Source organism: Triturus cristatus, chromosome 7 (genome assembly GCF_964204655.1).
Source record: "Triturus cristatus chromosome 7, aTriCri1.1, whole genome shotgun sequence".
Classification (NCBI taxonomy): Eukaryota; Metazoa; Chordata; class Amphibia; order Caudata; family Salamandridae; genus Triturus; species Triturus cristatus.
This window is the reverse complement of record NC_140590.1, coordinates 203,953,185-203,965,743: the sequence shown is the minus strand read 5'-3', so window position 1 is coordinate 203,965,743 and position 12,559 is coordinate 203,953,185. Positions and strand designations below refer to the sequence as shown.

Genomic DNA, 12,559 nt, shown 5'->3' with positions numbered 1-12,559 from the left:
CCTGAGCCCTGTTAGAAGGCAGAAATTACCTCACTGCTGGGCGGCTGTCATGCCCTCTTGTTAGAGGACAGGTGATTTCCCCCACCCCTCTTGACAGTCGTGATCCTCCCCGAGACCCTGGTGTCAGGCCAGTCCCGAGACCCTCCTGCTAGAAGGCAAGTGCACGATTGCTTCAGTCCGTGGTCCTCGAGCGATTTACGACATGTAAATAACGAGCCAATTACGGCCCTGTTTTCACTGCTCTTACCACACTGATAAGGGAGAACTTCAACTACAGGACAAGAGATTAGAGCGTGTGTAAATAAATACTATAAAGATTAGTGTGAGAGATGTCTGCCCTGCCTGTCTTCAAAGGGCTCTGAAATTCATTCTTTGAATCCGGCTTTGGGGTTTCTTTCTCCTCACCTTTCGTTGCTTCTTTTTAACACCTGGCTTACAGTCCGCTTTACGTTTGGCCTACCTCATGCAATAAAAACAATTATAAATTAAAAAAAAGTACATACTTGGGGAAACTTTGAGTCAACCCTCTTCATCTATTGGTCTGCCCAACTGTCATTCACATTCTACCTCTGCCCGCCCCAGCTTGGGCACTGGGTCAGCCCACTTCTACCAACCATTGCCTCTCCCATCGTGATCAACAGCATTTTACCTCCTGGTATGTGCACATCCGTCTATAAGAAGAGCTCTTCGGTGGCAAGGCTGGTGGCCAATACATACATTTTCTAATTCTTTTGATTTCTCCTCCTTCTTTTTTCTCTCTTCTTTATTTCTCTCCCATGTGTATTTAAACTTATGGTAACTTAAAGCCAGTAGTATGTCAGCTTTCGAAGAATTATGATCATATTGTCTCTTGAAAATGCATTTTCTATTAAAATTATACGCGAGGGTGTTCAGTCCGTTTACCTTTACTTCAGTTCTTTAGACCATATAAGCATGTAAAAACATTATAGACCAACAATTAATGACCTTTCCAAGTGAGATTTGGTTTGTTAAAATAGTTAAGATCATAAAACCGTTGTTGTAGACAGAAAGATCAATTAAGATAGATAAAAGCGATGTGTTCCCACACAGTCCTTCACTACTGAACAGGTAATTGACCACACAAAGGGGCTTTGTCTAAAAAAAAAAAAAAAAGAAATATAATAGTTAGCACATTTTCATAAAAATGTATGGTGCTGCAGTAACCGAAAGCCGTTGACCCTGGGGCATCGTGGGACATGTGTAAGGGAACTAATATATAATAAAAAAAAAAAAGCAACTATATATCCAATTAAAACACCCCCGTTTTTCCTGTGTAGCCACAATGCATAGAGGTATCGACTAACGCCTAATGCCACTGCCTGACTAGTGTCCCATCTCGAAATATAGTAAGCCGCTCAATATGCCCCCAAACCCCAGAGAGTAAACAGATGTTTGATCCATCTCTGCCTGGGTCTGGCATAGGCAGGACAGACAAATGGACAAGTTCAAAATCCTCAATGGCGTATTTACAAGTATCACAGTTTGTATAAGTAGTTCGGCGACACTTCGTTTACGTGTGAAATTATTTACATGAAGTGGTCCCAGTCTGAAGTGAATGTAGAATGTGCGCGCTATTGGTGGTTGAATCTGGTCCATGTATGCTTCCTTGGCAGGGAAGTATTTTTAAATTTGGGAAAAACGAATATTGAAAGTTCACCACAACTCCCTTTTTTTAGCCATAGCAGCACGTCCGCTTGAACCCACCGTGCACTTGGCTCAAAGGTTCCTTATGTAGTTGATGCCAGGAAGTCAGTCCTAGCTTCCCTGTGTTTTGCTCAGAGCATGGTCCTGCCTCCCGCTTTAATCCTGCTGATGGTGTACTTTACTACTGTTATGTGTATTTATAAAGCGCACTATCATCTGCGAGTGTATCCTGGCGCTGAGCAGGTGTGTGCTTAGCTCTGCCTAGGGTAGGTTGGTTAATTGAAGTGTCAAATCTTGAGCTTCTTGTGGCATTTAAGAAGAGAAGAGGTGGTTCTGATGTTGAGTGAGAGGTTGTTCCATGGGAGTGATGTAAGAGATCCCCGTCATCCTGATATGATGCTGTGTAAGTGTGCGATTAGGAGTCCCGTGGAGCGTAAGTGTCTGCATGGGTGATGGAAGGGGCAGCTGTTCAGCTAGGTGGGGCCTGTGGTGTGTAGTGCCTTGATTGTGTGCACGTGGAGTTTGAAGTGAGAGCGTTTGCATGTTGAGAGCCAGTGTAGTTCCCTGAGGTTCTGTGTGGTGTGATGCGAGTTCTCTGTGGGAGGCTTGGGATGAATTTGTCATCCGAGTTCTGGATGGTAGTCTTCTAGTGAGTTGCTTGGTGATGCTGGCGTAAAGGATGTGTCCATAATCCAACTTGCTGGTGACTAGGGCATGAATGATAGTTTTTCTACCACACTGTTTATCCTCTATGTGCAGATCAACTCTTGGGCAAGCTGTTTTCTGCACTGCTGGACTTCCTGGCTACATTTGTCTGCTGCACTCTTGGTACAGGGCCTGTGCTGCACTGTTCGTGAGTAACAACTTCACTGTGCAGTGCCCACAGTCTGCCCCTTAATGGTGATGTCCTAGATGGGCAGGTTCGGCCCGATTAATCCAGACACAACCTTGTGGGCTGTTAGTGTTGCTCATTATGTGTAAATAATGAGCACACTTCGGAGTGGTCTGCAGAGCACAGAGGTGCAATGGAGAGGGAGGAGATGCCTTTCCCAGGAGACTGGGGCCTGTGAGTCTCCCGAGTGTAAGGGAGTCTGTGTCTGCGTCAGTCTGTGAATAGGAGAGTTTTTCTGTAATGTGAGGAAAAGGCCAGGAGAGTTCAGTGTTAGTCACATTTGACTGACTTACAAATCAATCTGGTCAGGTGATGTGGTATCTAATTATTGCCTGTCCGGTTGGATCCTGAGAACCATGGACCAGCAAGATGGCTCAGCAAGTAAGCGCTAGCAGCTGTTCTCCTCACTGTAGTGAATGACACATGTGTAAATCCCAGCAAGCCAGACTCTGGTTTTAATTTTTTGAGATATGTAAATTACGTAGTATTAGATTGGATAATACTGATATCTGTTATATACTGCACTTAGAAACAGAATTGTATATAATACATTATCTCTCTCTCTCGCTGTGTGTGTGTGTGTGTGTGTGTGTGTGTGTGTGTATATATGTGTGTGTGTGTGTGTGTGTGTGTAAAAAAGAAACCGGAAGCAAGGAACTCTGGGTAGTTTCCAAGTTTAAGCGGAGAGCAGCTCCTTCCTATGGAGCACTCCACAAAACCAGAGAGAGTCAGTCTCTCGCTCTCCCACCTCATGTGTATGACAATTTTATTCTTATACCGGTGTGTCCTTTCATCTACAGTATGTTTTTAAGCTGCCAGCCTTACCCTAAACCTGGTTTGTTCTTCTGTCTCACATAAGTCCCATCATCACTTTGTGTCTCTTGGCGACTCATGGACAGAAGCCCCTTTAAAGTCCCTTTAAGTGACCCATTTCACACATTAGATCTACCGCCTTGTGACATATTATTCTATTACTTTTGGGCACGAAGCTTTAATCTCCTTTCCCTGAATTCATGTTCGACACTTACTTCATTGTGAGTCTTTGCTTGCATTGAAGCTGGCATGGGCCGGTGCTTATGTTTGCTTTTCCAAGCTTTTAGCAACAGCAACCGAGGTTAATACATCTTACAAAATAGTGTTTATCGATTTTATGTATTCAAGCTGCTTAAAAGACAGGTTGCGCGTTTGTTTCCTACTGGACTGAATTTTGATCTTACCCCGGAAGACGTCTGCTGGGCGGCCAGTGGATCATTTAATCTTCTCGGTATTCCACATGAAGAGCTTGTAGTTGGTTACATGTTCTTCTGCTTTAGAAGCAATGCTGAGACTTGGTGTCTGTGATGTAAAGCATGGGCAATAAGTCCCTCTCTACTTCTACTCTAAACAAACAGCTAGCCCTCCAATCATCCATTGACTGAATTTTTACTCTTGACCATGTATCGCATCTGTTGTCTTTCGGCTAGATTTGTGCTGTACAAACAGCACATGAATGCACCCATACAAATTGTTATTCTTTACCCTCTCAAGAGAGGTGATGAGGAGTTGGCCTCTATTGCATCTGCTTCTGAACCGTGACGAATGACAAGCAGACCTCATTTTATCCTCTTAAGAAGGAGGGGGTGCTCCCAATTAATGATGATGCAGCAGATAAGACTTCAAACCTGACCTCATCTACCTACTACAGAAGCTACAAATTGGTTCTCTTGTGTGACGGATGAAGGCCAGGCAACAATTATTCCTTGGTTAAGCCATTTCAGCTGGAAGATGAAAGGCCGGCTGGTGGAAGGCATGCATTCATCCTTGTGCAGACGAGAGAACATGCGGTCTGTGCTGCTCTTAGCTTTGTGACCTTTCATTTGCACTGCTCTCTCAACAGGTGCCTTCTTACCATTGTCTGAAACCGCTGCTCTCCATTCCCACTCTTTTGCATAAAAGATGTACATTGTGAAAGTGCGCCAGACGCGTGAAACTAATTATTAAAAGCAGTATACCTGTCGCACAGTGACGTCATTGGAGCATCTACTTTGCCATTGGCTCTACTTCCTTGGAGACTGTCCAATCAGCCAAGCAACAGGGTGCTCTCCAGCAGGATGCGGGTTGCCTTGGCTTTTTTGAGGAGATGAACATAAGATGTTCCACAACATAAATGATGCTGAATTCCTCCTTTTGAAACAAGCCTCTGCTAAAATATTGCTTATTTTATTGAGAATAACATGGTGTTAAATTGCTCTGCTTTGCCCAGGTTTCATAGCTGCGTTAAAAAAAAAAAAAACATTTATTAGACCATTCACTGGTTGTCATTGTATCAATGTGGGTATGATAAGCGACTGCCAATCATCTTCAGATTACATTTGTATGCGCTATTCAGAGTGTTTTCTAAACAGATAACTTAATAAAAATCTGTTCTGACAAATCCAGCCGGTCAAACTACTTCTTAACTACGGCTTTCATCTGATCTTCTCACAACCAGCAACCTATCTGTGCCTGGCCAAAGATCTCTTGCCTATTCATAAGCCTCACAGTGGCTTTGGCCAGGAGTCTCTGGTCATGTGTTGGAGGCAGCCTCCAGCATTATGAAGGTACCCGGGGACCTGGTGTTGGACAGCTAACGTGTTGTTCTACCAGCAGTAAGATGTCACCCACACAGACGCCAAGTCTCTGACTATAAAAGTGCATGAACTCTGTATAGAAAAAGAAGGAACTCCATAAGCAAACTGTAATACCCCGATTTATCAATAGGTGGATCTAAATTTTTGGAATTTCAGCCCACAGTAGCATTCAGACAAAAACTTCACAGAATCCATTTGAAGTTGAATTTGTTTTTGTAAAAGCAGCCCAATGTGGATGACGGCACTAGTCAAAGATGGCTGCCGGAATAGCCGAACATTGTGGATATTCTGAACTCTTCAAACACCAGATGATCTGCCAGGGAGTCAGACCGGATTGGAAGGATGGACTGAAGGCTAACTAGCAGTGGCCCATATAGGGATACAAGTGCCTTGACTACATCTGCGATGATTAGTAAGCAAGTTTAATTCTATAACCGGTCTCCACTTCCCACACAGCTGATGTTCCAATGTTCTGCCTCGATATGCACAGGATGATTTCCTTACATGCCTGAGAAACACTCTTGCGGTCGCCCAAGCCAGTCAGTGGTGAGCCTGAGTTTGGTTGGGGAAGCAGGGTGTCATTTTATCCACAGTTCATCGCGAGCATGGGCACTTCCTCACTAAGCGACGGACCCAACCGTTGGTTTCTCCCTTTCCGAGATGCCAAGGCTGTGTTCCTGCCTGTGTCTGCTGATGCCAACAGTGAGCACCTTCCCTTGGTGATTTCCTGTTGCTTTGAGCATGAGCAGTTTCAGCCGTGCACCCTGTTGTCTCTAATGCCCCTTTACTTTGGACAAAATATCAGTTTTAATACGAAGGTGAAAAGGGGGACGAAAAATAAGTGTAACACAGTGATGAGCCTGGGCAGCTGCTATCTACATTCGAGAACTTCCAAGGATTCACTAATTTCAGGACAAAGCCACTGGTTATTCTCCATTCTGCAGGTGGGACATTTCTATCCACTTGATGTAGCACAGCCTGGCTCCAAGGAGCAGAGAAGCACTCTACAGGGGCTCTTGCGGCAGTCGGTGATTCAAGCACTCTACAGGGGCTCTTACGGCAGTCGGAGATTCTCACAAGGAGTTTAGTGCATAGTACAGCATGGTGTATGGGATACTATTGAGACCAAATTCTAGAAAACTAGGATGTGTTGGGGTGAGACCACATGTTATGCTATCAACTTAATATAGCGCAGTGAATCGCCCTGCAGGTGCGTATACCTGGGTCATGTGACCTACAGGCCACGCCACTGGTGATTTCATCTTAACACATATTCATAAGTGTTATGTGTGGTCCACCTAGAGAGCCAGTAGCCTGGGTTCTAGATTCTGAAACCAGCATTCACTGCTTCTTTGTCATAAAAATGGGAACAAAAGATGCTCGCACCGCTGTGATGTGGGGGGAAGCTCTTGGTCCTATTGTTCCCCCCCCCCGCCCCCCCTCCTCTCCTGGGCCTCCAGGGCCCCGAGCACAGCAGCAGCATTGCAGCTGGCGGTCTCACCTGCCTTCTCCTGCCTCCTTTTCCCGTCTCCACTGGCCCGAGGGCAGTGCCAGGACGTAAATGGCGCATTGCCTGCGCCAGCCACCTCTTTCACCTGTCAGCGCAGGTCTCTCCAGTCCCATGCTGACAGGAGCTGCAAAGCTGTGCTGACACGTCTCTCAGAAAGCCCATCAATGGGGCCTCCATAGAGCGCCGCAAGCACAACTGCGGCGAGCGAAAAAGTCACAGTGGGCGATGGGGACGCGTGGGAGGAGGGCTGTATTTGGGTGAGGGGTGATCAAAATGTGGCCATTACATAGCATAAAGCATTAAACCATGTGTAATTCTATAGATCGGTGAAAGAACAGGGGAGGTAAAGCAATCTTAAGTTTGTTTGGTCATGTTCCAAGGCTGGGATTAGAACCCTGGTTTCTGGGTTCAGGAAGTCTGGCCAGCAGAAAGTTCTCTCTCTCTCACACACTCTTTTGTTGGGGGTAATTTGCTGTGCTATGATCAGATGTAAGGATCTCTTTGACCAGCAAAGCGTGCCATGGCATATTTCTTGCCGTACTCCATTCTTACACTTGCTGCTACTGAGGACTATTGGCAGGGGATGGGCAGTTTGCAACTTGTATCTTTCAGGTTAAAAGCAAGCTTCTGAGTAAGTCTGCAGTTCATAGGTACATTTCATAGGTGTTGCCGTAAAATATGAATTAATGTTTTTTTAACATAAGTGTTTGTAGGATTCTTTTAGAAATTTTATATATATTCTTTTAAAATTAAAACAATTTGACAAAACTGTCTTGGATAACATTTGGAGTGGTAGTAAAGAAATTGTTTACGTTTATGATATGCAGTGAAAATGTCAGTGTAATGGTTTTTATTGACTAAACACTCAAACATTATTAAATATTATATTATTATAGACTCCACCACCTTTTGTCAATTGATTGAATGCTTACAGAAATACTTCAATGTCTCATTTGGAAAGTTGATACACACAAATGGGGCCGCTCCTATTGGAATGACCCGGACAAACAACTGAGTAGTGTTAAGTGACTGTGAGTGTGGACATCTCACCAAAAATTACGGACTGGCCTCGCACACCACCTGGTGTCATGCTTCATCATCGGCCAGTCCTCGCCCTCTAAAAACTTGGTTTGATAGAGGGCGGGCATACACCTGACGACAGGGATGCACTTCTAACTAAGTGGGGCCCAAAGTGGATAAGTGAGATTAAAAGCCATTATAGTAACATCATTCTCTATTTAATGATTTAGGAGACTATATGGTTTATAAAAACAAGTGTATGGCCCAATTGGGAAAATTATTATCCCCTCGCCGTAAAATCATCGGTCTGAAAATGGGTCGACCTGTTTCTGCCTAATGTCAACAGTGGTACTCTGCATTCATCAGGACCTTAGATTTTACCAAGAAACGGGCTCCACTCTTACCAAAATTATGGTTAAATGGAATCAGCGGTGGAGGGACCGTGGTCACTCTGCTGTATATATATGGGTCAGAAAAGTACCCTACAGCCTAAACTCCATATACTCCACTCCGCACTTTCATCAAGGTGTGTTCTCCACGGGATCACCTAGCTGTATACCGCACTCCTCCCCGGTGACCGGGTCCTGATGAATGCAAAGTACCGCTGTTGACATTAGGCAGAAACATGTCGACCCATTTTCAGACCAATGATTATACTGCCTCTGAGCTTCTTGGTGGCAGTGTTCTGCATTACTTTAGGACTAATATCCTCTTCTCTTTTTGTTTTGCAATGTTAGTTTGTAGACTATTTACAGTTATTTCTTGTTTGCTTATATTGTCTTTCGTTTTTTGTCAGCTCTTTTCAGTGTGGTGGTCGGGTACATTATATTTGGCATTTGGGCATCGACTTGTCCAACATCTTTGATGTATTTGTTCTGTACTGGTTATGCTGTGGTGTGGCATTTTTCTGAGAATTTGGTGTTAAAACGGAAAGAAGAAAGTCTGAGTATGCTGGATCATTGAACAGTTCACAAATAGTGGATACAAATTGCTTCCCTTTGTGACCTGCTAGCATCTTGCCATGCATATAATGTACTAATCAGTTGCTTAGCAAAATGGATATTCACAGAGGGTAGGAAACCTTCTTACTGCCTGTTCATGAGGCAGGCCCTATTTTGCAGCCCTCCATTTTTGGCTACAGTCGCAGGAATGCGAGGGACAGTAAATCTGCTTCTCTCATTTCTGGTCTCTAAATGTCACTATTTTCTATGATCAACCTGTGCCCTTTTTTAGGGACAGGAGGTACTTAAAAAAGGTGACTTGCAGGCACGGACTCAGTAGGCACATGAACCTCCCCCCTGGACTTCCATCAAGGCTGTCCGACACAATTCCCAACAGGTAAACTGTTCCACAGGGCAGCTTCCCCTCTGTGAATAAGTCACCACCTCAATTTGGGGGTCCGTAACTCATGAATGATTTGCTGACGCTACTGGGGTGCCAGACCTCTGATGCATTTCATTGAGAATTACAAGCAGGAGAGCGAGCCCCTTGCACCCCCTTCTAATTACGATTCGTATGAGTCTCGCATCCCGTTCTGTGAGACTGAAAGACTGTAGAACCACGAAAATGGAATTCTAATTATGAAAACCACTTTTTTGCAGTCTCAAAAGAAAGCTAGCAGAGTTTAAAATCCCAAACGTGTTTCATACATGGGGTCCTTAGTCCAGTTCATCACTATTGTGTCCACAAAAAAATATGTGATAGATTGGTGATTGTAACTGGGTTAAAGCTGCCCAGTGTAGACAACTTCAAGGCTAGCCGGGTCTGGTGGCTCAGTGGACTAATGAGTCCACTGCAGGGGGCTGTGTTCGACCTCATGGTCACAGGTTCAAATCCCGGCAGGTCCACTCAGCCTTTCATCCATCTGAGGTCGATAAAATGAGAACCATTGAGTTGGGTAACAATAAACATCTGTTATTCAGTGCCAAGCTTTACAAATGCACGTTATGTTAAAATAAGTCAGAACTTCTTTAGAACAGATCGGAAGTTACATTCGGTACCCATTTGATGAGCTCTGACGGGGAAGGGCTACTGACACCCTGCCTGTCACACTTCTGTGGAATAACACACCTGCCTGGAGTGGAAGGTGATGAACTCTCTGGCTATCAGTGCCTAGATCCCTCATGTCTCAGACTTGGCGGTGTCGTTGATTCATCCACACTGGGTCACTCTGAAGCTTTAGACAGGAATGAACCCACAGTCGACACATGTTTACTGTAGACCAGACTGATATTTGTTGTATTTTATAGGTCCATGTATGTCTTTTTCCATAATGTTAAAAGCTTTGAGATTTTCGAAATGTAGGAAAACTCCTCGTTTGTTCAAAGTTGGAAGAAAATGTGTAATGTCATGCGCAATGTAGAAGCGAGTGCTTTTTGACAGTTATTGCTACAAAGCTCCAGCTTCTTCATTTTTTGTTATTTATTTTTGGGGCAGTAAAAATTTGTTATAAGATTGAGCTGAATAAATACACAAATTCACTTGTTGTGGCTGATATCACAGAGAGGGTCTGTAATCCGTGGCTTGCTCCCAGAGTGCGACATGTCACCCAGCTCTCGAAACTTTACACAATTCTAGTCGCCCTGAATGACTTTTGAAACCATCTGCAAACTGACTGGCGAAAACATGCTCACTTTGCAGCACTTGCGTCGTTCAAAGCAAGACCCAGATGACACTGCAGACCCACAGAGCACAGAAAGGGAAGTGCCCCAAAGTCTGCACAGGAAGCACTGGAAGAAAGACTGTTGCCTTTTCTCTGCCCCTCACAAACGCCAGGACAGAACCCGACTCTTCTATGTTCTCCACTTTCCTCCAGGCCCCCTGCTTCTCCAGCCCCAACGTCCATCTTTGCAGCTGTGACCTTCATTGTAGGTATGGCCTATATAGATCAGTCTGCTGCCCTCTGATTGGCTGCTCCCTGCTGATTCTCAAGAGTTCCTCTTGAGTTTTCTTGGCCCCCGGACTCCTTCTCCTCAGTGGTATCTTCTGCGCGGTTTGATTTGTTTATCATCTGTGTTTGCAGTGTGGCTATGTTGCATTCTTCTGTGTCTATTTTGGACTGCTGCTCAAGAACAACTTGATCATTTGTGTACTGCTTGGCTGTGATGTGGAATTCATCCATGGAAACCTTGGCATGTTTGGGAAGGGATGCTGAGCAAGGGGAACAACGCGCACTGCTGCCGGCCCTTCTTGCCGCAGCAGTAGGGACAAACGGGTAGGCCTTATAGTTCCCCATTCTTCTGGTCTGCCCCGGGGGATCCTGTCTGCAAGAAGAGATGCTCATGAGGTATGTTTTTCTTTCTTGGAAATCTTGCTGTTTCTAATGAGTCGGTGTTTTTAAGCATGGTTCCTGGGGGAATTGAATCCAAAATCACAGCATTATGAATGCCTCTAGACAGGTGTTTGCAGCTGTCTTTCTTCTTGCTTTGCCTTCTGATTGGATTGCATTGTGATCCCATTTACATGGGGCTGACTGCCCCTGACGAGCTGTTGAATTGCTTTATGACCGATCTCATGATTCCGTGGCAACCCGAGATTGGTGGTTAATCCAGTGGTTATTGTTTACTGCTGGTTATCAGGACTAGTCTTGTGCGTTAAAGGAAACCATTGCATGCAATCACTCCAGTTTCTTTGTGGTAGATTCAATTAATGTGAATGAAGTGTAACGATCAGTCTGAGTACAAGTAACCGGTTCGTGGGGTGAATAGACGGGCATGACAAGGTTCATTATTCTTGGAGTTGAGTCAGATGATGTCAGAGGAGAGCTTGTGATCTATGGGGTGCGGTGTGTGCAGTTTGCAGAAATACAATAATGGAGAGTAAGGCAGAATGGGCTATGCTCCAGCAGAGTAAGGCATGCAGAGGATGGGTAAGGAGTGGACCACTCAATAGAAAGGAGGGAATGATCAATAGCTTTAACTGAAGGTCATTTATTCATCAAGTGTTTTAGAATATAGGGGGAGTCGGCTCTTTAGGATTTCATGAGGTCTGAGTATGTAAAAACCATAGAAGATCGGTGGTTGTCACCTGTGGGCAACGGCTACGTGTCGAATCATCCTTGGTGCTCTGGTATTAAATCGAAATCATAGCAACCCACAGACTGTCGGAGGGTTGTTTTTCCACATAGACACATGCTCTTTGACCAAAGTGATGTTAGTTGCCTTGGCTTGTGATGGTCTGTAGTGCTCCAGTCTTTAAAGCTAGAGAAGTGCGTATGCAAATAAGGCCAAAGATTGTCATAAAGGATGTGTGACCCTCCACCGAACTGGTATGTTTGTGGGCGGTGCCCTGCTTTACTCCGCACTGATCTGCTGCACTTCTCCACTACTACATATGCAAGTCAGCAGTAGCAGATGTTCAGTATCTTTTTACCTCTTATCTCCTATTTTTAACTCTTAAGGCATGGTGAGTTCATCTAAGCTGAGAGTCATTCCTGGGGGGAAGATGTTGAGATCCAAGCATCGGTCGTTCTGTTTGATGGCGGGAATAGCTCACATCAGACTTCCTATGTTAAGTTTCCGCAGCTCGCATTATGTGTGTCGGTTTGATGACCAGTTCAGCACTATAATGCTCAGGACACCATGGCTAGAGAGTGTACGGAACAGAATCCATAACCCAACATATATTGGGAACCACGGTGAAAATGAAACGACTGCTGGAAAAAGTGAATTTGGTCTGGATGGAAGGTAACATGCCGACCGGAAAAGATGGGTCAGGCTACTGTATAATTTAAGACACTCCTAGTGTGGGCAGCGTCCCTATGGCCAGGTACAGCCTAGACCACCTCTTCCTTGACTACAACCCCCATTAATTGGCCCCCTTTTCGCGGTGCTAGAGTTGCCCGCCTCCCTTTTACCCTTAAGG

At 44.8% G+C, this 12,559-nt stretch overlaps 1 protein-coding gene across 2 annotated transcripts in view; it reads left to right on the top strand.

Moving 5' to 3' along the window:
- The window catches only part of GRAMD1A (GRAM domain containing 1A), a 676,680-nt gene that overhangs the window by 302,203 nt on the left and 361,918 nt on the right, over positions 1–12,559 (top strand). The window lies entirely within an intron of this gene.